Here is a 15,249-nt window from a genome sequence, read left to right on the forward strand (position 1 = left end):
GCTCTGTCTGTTCTGCCCATGAAGATCTTTGGGAACAAAAAGTACAAAGTTTTAGCTAGAAAATCAATCTCAAAACAAAATAGAGGGGTCCTGACTGCCAGAGACTAAAATGGAAAGGATTTCCTCATACTGCACAAGATGTAACTGGCAGGGTTCTATGCTTGTGCAGAGGTTTGGGCCAGAATTGCACTTTGAAAAATTGGAAAAAGACTGAATTTGGACCCTGTCACGCAGTTAGCATCTCTCCATGTCTTGGATTATGGAATGATCTGTGTCCTCCTGTGGGAGGAGGGAAATGTTTTTTGTGCAATTAAAAAGTCAGGCTATTTGTAGGTCTAATTATTTTCTCTTGTCTGATCAGGCGCTGAAGGATTAGCCCCTTGAAGATGGCTGCTAATCCTTAAATGCATAACGACAAACACATGGGTTTGCAAATCTGTGGAGAAAGCATTAATAGCTCCTGCCTGATGCAGAAATAGGCAGGTTTCATTTAAACTTGATAAGTGACCTAAAGGCGTGAAGAAACTCCACTGTACCACAGAATGGGTTAGTCCTCTGAGCATGGTTGCCACCAGAGGCTGTGATCTTAAAGAGGCTCTTTCCTTTTCTGCATTTTCCCAGTGAGCTGTTCAGTTGCATAGCTGCAATGAAAATCTCCTCCCAAAGAATCAGCACTTATCTCTTAAAACATGGAACTCTCTCACCCCCAACCAAAACCTGTTCAAAGAGCTTAAAACAAGACTTAGTAGGTCCAACTTTTAATCTAAATCACCTGGGGATCTTGTGAAAAAGAACTTTCTGATTCAGTAAGCCTGGGTGGGGCCTGAGATTCTGCAAGTCTGACAAGTCCCAGGACATGTCGATACGATCGGCCCACAATAAGCATCTTGAGTAGCAAAAGCTTAGAAGAGCATTTGGTTTTTCTTTTGAAATTTTTGAAGATTATTTGGTCCTTAGAAAGCTCCTTTCAAATGCCTCAGTGTTATCTAAAAGCTGTTCTGGGAACCACCGCAGAAATTTTCAACCAGATGGGGCTAAAGTTGCAAAGAGTGAGAACATGATGTTTCAGCTTTTCTCTTGGGCCACATTCTTAAACTCAGTGCTGACCTAATGACTTGCAATCAAAATTAGACATAAAAATGGATTTTACTAACACTAGTTGACTAACTGTGCTCGTCCCTGAGACCACTAGATTCATTTTATTCAGTCTCAGATTGGTTATTTTCCATCAGGTAGTTTCAGTTATTGCATGGGGTAAGAAGATTTAAATGTTAAAGCACATAAACAGAAGGAGTTTAATTGTGTACTTAAATTTTATATTTGATTGAACAGAAGTAATACTTGTTATTCCGTCTCTATTTCAGGATTTTCATTTTCTGCTTGGAGAATTCAGTCATTTTAATATCCAAAGAAACTATTGTGGAAAATTCAGCTGGTCCAAAGTAGGTTTAACTGTCTAGAACAGATGGGGGAAAGGGGTATTTTTCCAGATGCTTTAGAAATGTTTAATATGTATTTCCTCTTACTCAAAAAGCATAGCTACATATTATCTTATGCAGTGAAATGCCTTATTTGGAGAAAAATAAATATAAACATTATGGTTATGTATAAACTATGCCAATTCTTGGACTTAGCCCTTATTGTTATTTTTGAAAACCACCTGCCTGGATTAAATCTTTGCCACCTGTATTTCAGGAACATCTTCTGGTTAGTGTCTCTGTCTCTAGGTGCTAGCGATTCTAGACAGATATCTGCTCCAAAACATATTTGCTAAAACAGTCTCCTTAACTTAAGGAGATTAAGACCTTAAAAATCATTTACCGTATTCTCCTACTTCAAGCCATTTGCTCAAAACAAAATTCTGGAAAGTGGCATCAGCAACATGAAGAAATAGTTGCTCCTGGCTACCCCTCCTCCCACAGATGCACCAAATAAACACATGGATCAGTTCCCTCCAGGAGAAAGCCAGAAACTAGTTGAAAGACTCCTGAACACCAAACAACTGAGAAAAATATCCACATTGAAACAGGCAGGAAGAGTGGACATGTACTCATCTACAAATCCCATCTTCAGCACAGCTCCTTACAATCAGGAATGAATCCTCAACTCCCAGCTTCTTCCTGAAGAGTGAAGGGTTTGTATCATGCATACAGCATCCAATCTTTTACAGTCCCTGCTGGAGGATTCGGCTCTAAAATTGTTAACGGTAGTGGGTGTCCAGGTTCTTGGCGTCTTGAAGAATCAGACAAAACACACAAACAAAGCAAGGAAGGGACGAAGAGATTTATTGAAAATGAAAGTACACTCCACAATGTGGGAGCGGGCCCAAGCATAGGGGCTCGAAGGCCCTGTTACAGAGTTTTTGTGAGTTTAAATACTCTACTTGGGGTACGCCCTATGTAAATGAAGAGGATGAAGTAAAGTTACAAAGTCATTTACTTGGCGTATGCTCTATAGAGAGGATATTTCCTGTCATAGCTGAAGTATGAATCGGCCTTATGTTTCCTGCCTCCACACCCTATTTTACTGCCTCATCTCCCCTCTGAGAGACGTGATCCCCATAAATCTTTGTGGGAGGCAGAAGGACCGATGGTCTTTTTTCTGTAACTGCTTCATGCTGGCTCCAGGTGTAGTCCCCACCTACTGGGGATCATGGAACTCTCGCCCTGCTCCAACTAGTGGAGGCAGGGTAGCTTTCTGATGGCCAGTGGTGGTGTCTTCACCTGGAACTGGCTGGAACCTTTGTTGCACGATCATAAGTGTGATGGTCTCTAGGCAAGAGGAAATGAATTTGGTTAAAAGATTTAACGGGAACTTTAGGGGATGGATACCTATGCTATTCAGAAATGTTTGTTATAGAGATCTGTAGGAGGAAAAACAAAACCTGGTCTGCTCTAGAATCTATGTGTCTCCTTAAAATCTTAGCACGAGTGACTCCATTTTGGTTTGGTTTGGTTTGTTGGGGCCTAGTGCATGAACTCAGTTCAAAACAATGGACTCCACATCAAGGATGCCATTCTCTTCTTGGGAAAACTTCCCTGGTTAGTTTTACCCTGAGGGTTCCAGTGAGTGCACACCTCCAAGAGCATGTAAGGACCCTTCTCAGTTGTGAGATTATGAACTCAAAGTTCAAGGTTCCAAAATTTTGTTGTAGCGTGGATGGCAAGGACAGTCTTTCTCTGATGTTTCCAGAAGATTCAATCATAAAAAGTTTTCTGGCCAGGTGCAGTGGCTCATGCCTGTAATCCCAGCACTTCAGGAGGCCAAGGCAAGTGGATTGCCTGAGGTCAGGAGTTCGAGACCAGGCTGGCCAACATGGCGAAACCCCATCTCTACTAAAAATACAAAAAAAAAAATAGCTGGGCATTGTGGCGGGCACCTGTAACCCCAGCTACTTGGAAGGCTGCGGCAGGAGAATTGCTTGAACCCAGGAGGCGGAGGTTGCAGTAGGCTGAGATTGCACCACTGCACTCCAGCCTGGGTGACAGAGCAAGACTGTGTCTCAAAAAAAAAAAAAAAAAGCTTTCTTTACCTAGTGAAAATACATTGTAGCATAATAATCTACTGTTATAACATCAGCCCTTTTGCATGGGAAAGCTTTTATACAACCAGAAAACACGCCTTGAAAATAACAATTGAGGCCGGGTGCAGTGGCTCACGCCTGTAATCCCAGCACTTTGGGAGGCCGAGGCGGGAGGATCACTAGGTCAGAAGATCGAGACCATCCTGGCTACAAAGGTGAAACCCCGTCTCTACCGAAAATATAAAAAATTAGCCGGGTGTAGTGGCGGGTGCCTGTAGTCCCAGCTACTCGGGAGGCTGAGGCGGGAGAATGGCGTGAACCCAAGAGGCGGAGCTTGCAGTGAGCCGACACCGCGCCACTGCACTCCAGCCTGGGTGACAGAGCAAGACTCCGTCTCAAAAAAAAAAAAAAAAAAAAAAAGAAAATAACGATTGAATGAAATCCCTTTATAAATGTTTAAATGGCTGACCTGAAGCTTTGTTTTCTCAGGAATATGGGATCAAACATTGATTATAAACTATTTTAAACAATTTCAGTATTAGCTGGTTTAACATGAAATTAATATTAATTAATGATATTTAATTAATTTTTTGTTTTATTTGCGTTAGTAGCTTTATACAATTTTGGGATCTATATGAGTATTATTCACAAAAATATAACCTAAAGAAGATTAAACGTCATTTTTGCAATCCCATGTATGTAAACATGTCAAATAATCCTACTTACCTCTTTTCTGGATGTTTTCAGGCATTAGGAAAGACAATTTTAAAACTGAAGTTTGATTTTGGGATTCCAGATTCCATAAATTATTTATTTGCCAAAATGATGACTCAGAAGTTTTGAAGAAGCAAAAACCTTTTATATCCTTTTACAAGAAAAACTCCATATTCTACTGTTCTTACACACCTTGCATGTAAAACTGTTTCTAGTAGTCTTAATTGCATGCTACAATGGCGACTCTTAGCAATTTTCACTTTAATGTAAAACCTGGTAAGTTACATTCTGATAAGGTTTGACTGTTTCCAGCACAGCTGGGGCATGGCCAACTCCCCATGTCCCCAGGCCTTACCTAGCTGGAAAGCAGGCAAGTTAAACAATTTTCAAAAGCCAAAGAAGCAGCTTATGGCCTTAAAGCATTTATAAAACCTAACAGTTGAACATAATTTAGACCATGTTTACATTTTGAAGACAATTGTTTTGCTAACAATCTTTAAAACTGTCTTTATTTCCCAAAGATTACTCAAGTCACATGAACTAAATAAAAGGCATTTTACGTTTTTCACTTTTCTGACAAAATATTTAAGTTCTTCTTATTATCCAACCAATTAACTTACCACTTCACAGAGGAGATTCACCAGTTTGCATAGAGAGAAAGAGGCCCAAGACTGACTGGTAAGAAATTCTTACTCTTGCGCCTGCATGCCAGGCCTCTGCGTTCTCTCTCCCTGAGCGACCCTGGTGACCCTGCTTAAATGTATGCAAACGAACACATGAATTAAGAATATTCATGAATACTTTACAAATATTGGAGAAGTTAGGCAGAGAGAGAGAAATATGACTCAAATTCTATTTGTGAGAGTGTATTCAACACACTTAAAATACCAGGGAGGCTAAAATCCAAGGTTGGTTTAAGGATAAAAAGCTGGTGTGCTCCATTAATTCCTGCAGGCCCAGCAAAAGTAGTTCAGGAATTGCAGTTAGAACTTAACTTAACTTATTTATATATTTTTTGAGACAGAGTCTCGCTCTGTCCCCAGGTTGGAGTGCAGTGGCGCGATCTTGCTTCACTGCAAGCTCCGCCTCCCGGGTTCACGCCATTCTCCTGCCTCAGCCTCCCGAGTAGCTGGGACTACAGGCACCTGCCACCACGCCTGGCTAATTTTTTGTATTTTTGGTAGAGATGGGGTTTCATTGTGTTAGCCAAGATGGTTTCAATCTCCTGACCTCATGATCCGCCCACTTTGGCCTCCCAAAGTGCTGAGATTACAGGCGTGAGCTACCGCACCTTGTCTCAAAATTAGATTTAAAAAATTTTTAACTTTTATTTTAGAGACGGGGGTGGGGGTACATGTGCAAGTTTGTTACATGGGTACATGTGCACCCAGGTAATGGGGATAGTTCCCAACAGGTAGTTTTTCAACCCACAGCTCTCTTCCTCCCTCCTTCTGTCTAGTAGTCCACAGTGTCTATTATTCGCATAAAACTAGATTATTTATACTAACTTACAGTTCAGATGGTAGACAAAGAACTGTGGGTTACTTTCTTGGGATTTTTTTTTTTTTTGAAGCCAAGTTTGAAAAAGATAAATGTGGAAACTCTGCTTTTTTAGCGGCCTTTTAAGGGACTCCATTCTAGTTAGTGTGAACCACAGTGAAGTGGATTGAGAGCTAAATACTGCATGTTTCAGAAACAATTTAAAAAGAAATAAAATGAAAATAAAAGTAGGAAGCAACAGTTCCATGTATTTTTTAATCTTTTCTTTTGAAATGATGTTAGAGTCACTTGTCCAATTTCTTCCCCTTCCCCTAGTGTAGCCAGGTGTTGATTTACTGTCTTAGTAGACATTTCTTGAGTTGGTTCCAAATCTCTGAATTATTTTTTGTGGCTCGGCTTTTCATTTGTTTTTATTTAAAACAGACTTGGATCTATTTTGAGTCTCAATTATGAAACTCTAATTTCTAGAATAAAGTTTTCAAACTATGGTTAAATAATCCTTTTACTAAAAGAGCTTTTCCAAAGGCAAAATGGTGCTTCTATCTGCCTCAGCTGTATGGTGTTTCAGTTTAAATTGATATAAGAAAGTATTTATTTGCATTTTTTTTTTCAAGGACTCTATATTGTTTACTTCTGTGAAAAAACAAAAAGTTAAAAAATGACTTCAATAGTCAAGCAAAATTGACAAGCACAATGTTGTTGTGAATTCTTGATATTACAACTAGAATCATACTTATATCAAATATACTACTCAGAGTCAATTTTCTACAGGTTGAATAGTAATATTTTATGTGGAACAATCTAATACATGATTGGAATAATCTGATTCCTGAAAGTTTGGTAAAACTCCTCTATGAAACCCTATAGGTCACACTCACACACACACACGCACACACGCACACGTACACACACAATAAGTTCATGTAAAATCTGGCAAAAACTGAACGAGGTCTGTCATCTAGTTAATGGTTTTGTACCAGTGTGAATTTCCTAGGTATTTTTTGTGGGAGTGGTTTGGGTTTTTTTTTTTTTTTTTTGAGACAGAGTTTTGCTGTTGTTGCCCAGCCAGGCTGGAGTGCAATGGCGCAATTTCGGCTCACTGAAACCTCCACCTCCCGGGTTCAAGCGATTCTCCTGCCATGATCTTGGCTCACTGCAACCGTTGCTCTGGGGTTCAAGTGATTCTCCTCCCTCAGCCTCCTGAGTAGGGAGGGATCACAGGCTGCCACCACCACACCCGGCTAATTTTGTATTTTTAGTAGAGATGGGGTTTCACCACGTTGGTCAGGCTGGTTTCGAACTCCTGACCTCAGGTGGTCTGCCCACTTTGTTCTCCCAAAGTACTGGGATTACAGGTGTGAGCCACCGTGCCCAGCCAGAATTTCCTGGTTTTGATATCATGCTACAGTTACGTAAGATGTCACCCTGAGGGAAAGATGGGTGTGATGAGTTCACAGGATTCTATGTGCTCTAAAATTATTGTGACTCTAAAATTAAGAACTTCTGTTAAACAAAAGCTGTCGTAAAGTGAAAAGATAAGCGAGAAAAGCAAGAAAATATTTACAACAAATTTAACTGATGAGTAGTCATTATGGAGAATTCTTTACAAAAATCTTAAAACCATGTACAAATGAATAAAAAAGTTAAACCAATGAGGGAGGGAAATGGGAAAAATATTTAAACAGGTATTTATTTTCATACTGAAGAGAAAATGCTAATGGACCTTAGATACTTGACCTCATTAGAAATCAGGTAAATGCAACTTCAGATCATTCTGAAATACCGTTTAACCCCAGGGAACAATGGAATCCAGTAGTATCCCCAACAATTTCAGTGGCATTAGTACTCTTCCAGTTGCCTTTGTACCTTTGTGCATTTTTCTTCATGACTTGCATATGTTCTTTTGTATATGTCAAATATTGTATAATACAAAGTTAAAGAAAAAAGAGAAGCTTTCTCTTTGGCTTCTACAAATCTCGTTTTCTGTGGAGCACGTGTGTCTGAATAGCAAGCATTTGTTCCTGTTAAGACAGATCAGAGCCATGCCTTGGCTGATGTGTATCTGAACAGCAAGCATTGTTCCTTGCTGTCAGACAGATCAGAGCCATGCCTTGACTGACACCAGAGGCTCAGGTCTCAACCACGGTCCAGGTGGCCCGGCTGAGCAAGCCATCCCTCTCCACCTTCATTTGTTCATGTGGTGAAGAAACGTCCTGCTTGTTAACAGTCTCCCACGCACCCGCCCATGGTGTGGGTCAGAATGCTGTCTATCTCATAGTTTCCTCTTCCCCTACCCTACAGATGCAATGCTAGCATTTCAGTTCCTAACTTCCTCTTTGGGATGCCAGCCCCTTCTTAGATATCCTTGGCAGTTCCTATTCCCAAGTTTACAATCTTTGAGCTACCAAGCAACTGCCAGCTCCATCTCTATTCCCTTTCCTCAATTCTTGTCCCCAGCTCTGTGACCTTTCTTCACACCTGAAACAGAATTCGCTTTTGGAACTATCCGCCCCTTTCCCTTTGTTTCTTTTCTTTTACTGAGTCTTCTTCTTCCTCTTACTTTTCTCCATGAAACCCTTCCTGAATAACCTAGAAGAAAATTTAGAATCTCTTTACCTTAATTTTTCAACCATCCCAAGGATATATTAAAAATACTAGTTTTGGCTGGGCATGGTGGCTCATGCCTGTAATCCCAGCACTTTGAGAGGCTGAGGTGGGCGGATCACGGGGTCTGGAGTTTGAGACCAGCCTGGCCGACATGGAAAACCCCATCTCTACTAAAAATACAAAATTAGTCAGGCATGGTAGCAGACGCCTGTAGTCCCAGCTACTTGGGAGGTTGAGGCAGGAGAATCGCTTGAACCTGGGAGGTGGAGGTTGCAGTGAGCCGAGAATGCACCACTGCACTCCAGCCTGGGTGACACAGCGAGACTCTGTCTCAAACACACACATACACACACACACACACACACACACACACACACACACACACACAAACTTGTTTTCAGGCCAGGCACGGTGGCTCATGCCTGTAATCCCAGCAATTTGGGAGGCCAAGCGGGGGCGGATCATTAGAGGTCAAGAGTTCAAGACCAGCCTGGCCAACATGGTGAAACCCCATCTCTACCAAAAAAAAAAAAAAAAAAAAAAAAAAATTATCAGGGCATGATGGCACGTGCCTGTAATCCCAGCTACTGGGGAGGCTGAGGCAGAAGAATTGCTTGAACCCAGGAGGTGGAGGTTGCAGTGAGCCGAGATTGTGCCACTGCACTCCAGCCTGGGTGACAGAGTGAGACTCCACCTCAAAACAAAAACAAAAAATGAAAAAAAATCTAGTTTTCAATTAAAAAAAAAAGGGAGATACAGTCTGCAAATATTGTCATGCCACTCTGCAGAAGGGAGGGCAGATTTTAAATTGAGTATCTGCTCCCTCAATCTTGGAGAGGTAGCTGCTGGCATCCAACCCGGCCCCTTCACGATAATTACCCGCCTCTGGTTCAATAGCAATAGCACCAAGTCCCACATGAAAGGAAGGGAGTCCCCCTCCACTGAAGGGGGCAGGGGGTCCATCAGTAATGATCCATTCCAATGGGTCCTTCCCCTCATCTACATCTCGTTGTCTTCACTGCCTCACCTGGAGTATCCTTCTTTCTCCAACCCTCTCTTACCTCACCTCTCTCTAGCTTTTCGGTTTAGCAGTGTGTGGTGTCCAGTTCATCTACTTCTCTAGCTTCAACCGGCCATACCTCAATGTGTGACTTATTCCCTCCCTTCTAGCAAGATTTCTGTTGATGATTGTTTCAGAGGGTGGCCTCCCCATCCAACCACTGGGACTCTCTCTTCTTCCTTCTCCGTATCTCTCCTACAGACTGGCCTGACAGCCTCGGACCTGGCCCAGGGTCGGCAGGTCAACGGCTACTGTATAGACACCGAGAATGTCTCTTTTTCTGACATCTTATTCTTTTATGATATAAAGATACCAAGTGGGCTCTTTGGGAACCTGGTGAGACATTTCCCAAGTCTGAGCTGAGACCCATTCAGAACACAGTCCCTATTGTCTGTGGTAAGAACTGATGGCTACTACTTCCTACATTCCTAACTATGGACCAGCTTCCCAATGCTGTAATCATCATCACCACAACGACGACTTACTAGCTTGTAGGGACACACTATGTGTTTGACGCTACTTTTAAAGCACTTTGCAAATCGTCTTTTATGTTTACACAACACTATGAGAAGATACTAACGTTACCTCTAGATGAGAAAACTGAGGTTAAAAGAGTTGTTCTGCTACTCACTGGTGAGGCATGGATTCCAGTCCTGACAAACTACCAGATGCCCCCAAATCCCGAACGAAATACACAAATACAAAGAGAGAGAGAAAAAAAAACTGAATCATGCCTGATTTACCAGAAAATTCTTAGTGTGTACAAAGCACACAAGGAAAGCCAGGTGTCCCTGAGTGGATGCCGTCAAATTCTAGTCTCTGCTAGTGAAAGACATCGGTCACAGTTTATGTGTCCCAGGAAACAGTCTTTATTTTTATTGAGGGATGTCAGAAATATGCATTTTAAAAAAATTTATTTAAATTAAAAAGATATTCTTGGCTCCTGTTATGCTAACAATTTTGGGGACCATATACATATATACACAGACATAAACTGTAAAGGACAGTCATCATAATCGCTCCCTTGTATGGCTCTCCCTTTGTATGGCTTCATCAAACTCACTAATGTGGCCGGAGGAAAACACAGCCACATTGATTGTCTTACTTTAAATTCATGATCTTGAAAGTCTAGTGGGCCCTGATGGCTGCCCAACAATGGTATTATACTTCCCTAGTTCATGCACTCTCCTATTCTTCTAGACAATATAGTCTATTTTTATTATTCACAGTAGCTATGCCCCATAAAGTTGTCAGGAATGCTGAATTAACAAACACTAAACCATCGCTGTTAGGGGAAATACAGAGTCAGATCTCTGCAAGCTTCTGACCACAACATTTTCATCAACCAATAAGCATAATCTTATTTTAAGTATGTTTCTGTTTAAGGACACCTTCTTGAATATATATTATTGATTCATTAACATTTAACTCACAGACAAAAGCACGAAAACGCATTTCTGAATGCAGCTTCTCAAGCACACGTGTTTTCTGCATAAGGCACATCACAGCCTTTCTTGCACTCAGGAACCCTGGGCAGCACTTGAGCACTACACTTGGACAGGGGGCATTTTAAGAAGCAAAGTCACCAATAGAAAGCACCAAAAAATGCTAAAAACGTGGCACCAAAGAGACCACAAAGATGACACTTGCTTATAGTATACGAGCTGAAATGTGAAGGCAGACTGTGGCCTTATTCAACCTCAGCTGGGAACATGCACCTGGAACGACTGAGATTTTTTGCAGCCCTGAGCATGCGCATGTCTGCAAATGACCAGAAAAGCACTGCAAGTACTAATCTGGGGAATGAAAATTAACTTTAGCAAGTAGGTGAATGTGCAAATATAGAATCTACAAATACTGAGAATTAACTGTATTTTATGTCTTCTCACCCCAAACCTTCCGTATCTTCTCCTGTACTATCAAACTCATGACCTTGTTTCCTCTTTCACTAAGAAAGCTAAAGCAATCAGAATAGAACTGTTGACTCCTACCACCACCCTATCAGCCTTCTAGCATCTTCTCCCGCATATTCTACCTGCCTGCTCATTACCTGAGATGAATTCTCCTTATTCTTGTTTAAAGTGCTCATCTGTGAACTACTGTGGTTTGGCTATTTGTCCCCTCCAAACCTCATCCTGAAACTTGGTCCCCAGTATTGGACATGGGGCCTAAGGGGAGGTATTTGGGTCATGGAGTTAGAGCCCTCATGAATAAATGAATGCCTTCCCTGGGGCAGGTGTGGGTGAGTGAGCTCTTGCTCTATTGTTTCCCCAAGAGCTGGTTGTTAAAAAGAGCCTGGCACCTTGCCCGTCTCTCTTGCTTCGCCTCTCCAGCATGTGGTCTCTGCACTCACTATCTCGCCTTTGCCCTCCACCATGAGTGGAAGCAGCCTAAGGCCTTCACCAGATGCAGACGCCCAGTCTTGAACTTTCAGCCATCAGAGTTGTGAGCCAAGTAAATCTCTTTTTATTTTTATTTTTGAGACAGAGTTTCACTCTTGTTGCCCAGGCTGAAGTGCAATGGCGCAAGCTCGGCTCACCACAACCTCCACCTCCCGGGTTCAAGCGATTCTCCTGCCTCAGCCTCCCAAGTAGCTGGGATTATAGGCATGTGCCACCACACCTGGTTAATATTGTAATTTTAGTAGAGACGGGATTTTTCCCTGTTGGTCAGGCTGGTTTCGAACTCCCGGCCTCAGGTGATCCACCAGCCTCGGCCCCCCAAAGTGCTGGAATTACAGGTGTGAGTCACCGGGCCCGGCCAATCTCTTTTCTTTATAAACCACCCAGCCACCACTTCTGGGTCAGTATCAGATCAATTGATCACCCCTGCTTCAGTCGGATATTCTTTTATAGCAACACAAAACACTCTGAGAAATGCAGTAAGGTCCCATATCTCTCACCTACTCAAGGACATTGATTTCACCATTCTGCCTTCTCTTCCAACATTAGTTTTTCTCTTACTTAGGTCAGTTATTCCCACCAGTACAAAAATACTGTTCTCTATCCTTTCTTGACAACCTGTTTGGAAGTTACTTTACAGTACTAAGAAACACTTTTAAGATTTTTTCATCCATTTTGAAAAAGACTCCTATGCCTGTCCTTAATACTAATGAAATAATAAGAAATAAGCATTAAGTAGTATCCACAAGGTTATTACTTGCAGATTTATAGAAGCAAACAATTAAAAGCAATCTAAAGAAATAATAGAGGGTTGCTTAAATACATACAGTAAAATACTATGAAATCGTTATAAACTGGAAATGAATATTTACTTATGTGGAAATAGTATAAATTGAGTGGAAAATTAAGATTTATAAACAAATTATAAAATATGGTTCTACTTTTATAGAAGTAGAAAATATGGATTTATTTTGCCTGTGTGGGTTTGCACACTGAAGAATAATCAGAAAGACATCTGGAATATATACCAACATTGAGCCCTGGTTTGCCTGACTTTAGAGCCCAGGGTCTTAGTTACTCTGCAAAATTAAGTGTGGCTGCTTTCAGCTATGCTAAGAATGAAAGCCACAGGCATGACCCTACGTCTTGGCTCAGAAAGGCACACTAAAACTACACATTTCACTTATTGGCTCCTTGAATGTAAAAAATAAGCTAGAGTCATAATATCTCTTTTTTCTTTATAGATACTCCCTATTTAATTGTGAACTTGGTGAGAAAACTAAGAGGTGCGTTAAATCTAATAAAATGGCTGCCAAAATAGTCAGCTGAGTTCATCCCCTCATCAGACTCAAGTCCAGCACACCCGGTAGGATAAAAACCAACAGCCTTTTGACAGCAAAACCAACCAAGAATTAAGTGTCTCCTGACCTGTGTTTAAAAACAAATAAAGGAACTCCAATTTTTAAAGAGCAAGTGGAGCCCTTTCTAAGGTGGGTGAGAGGTGTGTTAATTATAGGCTGAAGAGCTCAGTAGCAGACGTCCATCTTGACAGCTGTTCTAATTCTCACAGACTGTTGCCAGGGATACTCCTCAGCTAATCTCCACCAGATGTTTTAAGAGATTGTCAGCATTTCCCAAAGCTATCCCAATTCCCCAAGACAATTAAGACCTATAATCAGATCTCAAAGGACACCTTCCTACGATATCAAACTACAGTACCTTACATCATGAGAAAATCAGAATAAACAATAGAATTTACATTGAGTACTATTTCAGTCTTCAAAGAGCTTAAGTAAATTATGTTTTTTATCTTCGCAGCACTCCTATGGCACAGGAACAGGCGGTACTGTGTGGCCCTGTCTGACTGCTGAAGGAAGTGAGGCTCGGTGGGAGCCCATGCCTTACTCAGTCACACTAAGATGGCAGCACAAGAACCCAGGCCTGCTGCTCCTGGTGCCCCACCCTTGGCATCATGCCTTCCTGGGAAACATCTTCTCAGGCCTTTGAAGTATGCACCCCAGAGTAATCATACACTTGCACCCCCATCTCCTCTCTGCTCACTCCAAACCCATGTACTCACTGCACATTCACACGCTCTAGCAACCCTGTGCCACTGTCTGCCCTGCAAGCATCACCCCAGTCAAGGTCAAGAACCAAATTCTACCTCCACAGAAGGATACATATTCGGGTGACAAAGATGTTTGCTCAATAATTATCCTTTACATCAGACAGAGAGTTTTAAGTACTCTTCGGCATTCTATCTCCAAAAAGAGGAAAAATTAAGAGAACATTCTATGATAAGGAAAGTGGTTCACTCTCATCTTTTTAAAAAATTATATTCTTTCCTTGCCTGTATTTGTGGGCAGGTCTTGACAGAATTTTCACCCTTTCATGACCCCAATATTTGCCTGGGGGTTCCTGATCTCTGTCCAGTCAGCTGTCCTCTTTGCTCATGACCTCCCCAATCTGGTCCTAGGTCACATATTCCCCCCCAGGCAGAATGGACCTCATTAACCAAAGAACTGGGCTCTTAAACTCAAGGAACCTAGTCTCAAGGTCCACCTTGCCCAAGTGTGGACACAAGGAAACACCAAGAATTATTTAAGTTAGGTAGGGCTTTATGTGAAAATCGCAAAAAGGATATATTGAAAACGACCAAACACGTACTTTGAAATGAAAATAATACATAGTCTGTTATACACGCGGAAAAGGACATTGTATCCAGGCCAGAGCTGAGAAACCTTAGAACTCATGACCTCTGACCCAGAGGTCAGCCTCCCTGCTGCAGACAAACGGCTTCTTAACTGTCACAGAACTTTGAGAAAGCTCTTAACTGCCACTGACACGGTGTCCAGCCACATCTCTTGATGAACCTGAAGGAGCAGGAGCTCCACAGGGATGTTTGAAACCAATGATATTCAGATATTTCTGCTGGACTGAGTGTCCCAGAAAGAAACCAGACTGAAGGGGAAAAGTAGAGCAGTTCCAGGAGAAAATCCTTATGAATAAAGAAGTTTATCCAAGGCCACAACAGAGCAGCAAAGCATGTCGGCCAGGCAGCAGGGGTGGGAGGCTCCCTCAGAGGCTGGGCGGAGCTCCTGTGGCTTCCCCCTCCTCAGCGCAGTATGCTCCAGAAAGGAGAGGGCTGGGGTGTAAAGGAACCGTGCCATGTGAACTCCAGTGCTAACAGAGGGGTGATCCAGGGGAGCTGGTGGCAGAGGGGGAGTAGCCTCTGTGAGGGGAACGGAGTAGGAGAATGGAGGAAGGGGGACTGTCAGGCACAAGACGGAAGTGGCCATGCCTCCTTCCAGGTGCTTCTGGGAGCAAAGTGATCTAGTAGAAGGGGCCATTCAGATCCCAGATGAAAACACACCTAGAAATCCCGAGGAATATTTTGGAAGGGGGATCGTGAAGGGGTAAAATAGAATTTTTGCTGGGAAAAG

The 15,249-nt window shown here is 42.1% G+C and overlaps 2 long non-coding RNA genes across 3 annotated transcripts in view; one reads left to right on the top strand and one right to left on the bottom strand.

Annotated features, from left to right (window-relative positions):
* Positions 1–15,249, top strand: part of LOC105485992 (uncharacterized) — a 539,662-nt gene that overhangs the window by 418,980 nt on the left and 105,433 nt on the right. The gene's annotated exons all lie outside the window — the stretch shown is intronic.
* LOC105485982 (uncharacterized) lies at positions 2,634–14,580 on the bottom strand. Of its 2 annotated transcripts, none has more exons than XR_011615072.1 (3): positions 14,474–14,580; positions 4,858–4,990; positions 2,634–2,771 (listed from the first exon to the last, which is right to left on the bottom strand). It is a non-coding gene; the product is annotated as an uncharacterized lncRNA (long non-coding RNA). The 2 variants fall into 2 exon arrangements; XR_989870.3 differs by having other exon boundaries at positions 4,858–4,987; positions 14,474–14,579.

The sequence above is a fragment of the Macaca nemestrina genome, chromosome 16 (genome assembly GCF_043159975.1).
Source record: "Macaca nemestrina isolate mMacNem1 chromosome 16, mMacNem.hap1, whole genome shotgun sequence".
NCBI lineage: Eukaryota > Metazoa > Chordata > Mammalia > Primates > Cercopithecidae > Macaca > Macaca nemestrina.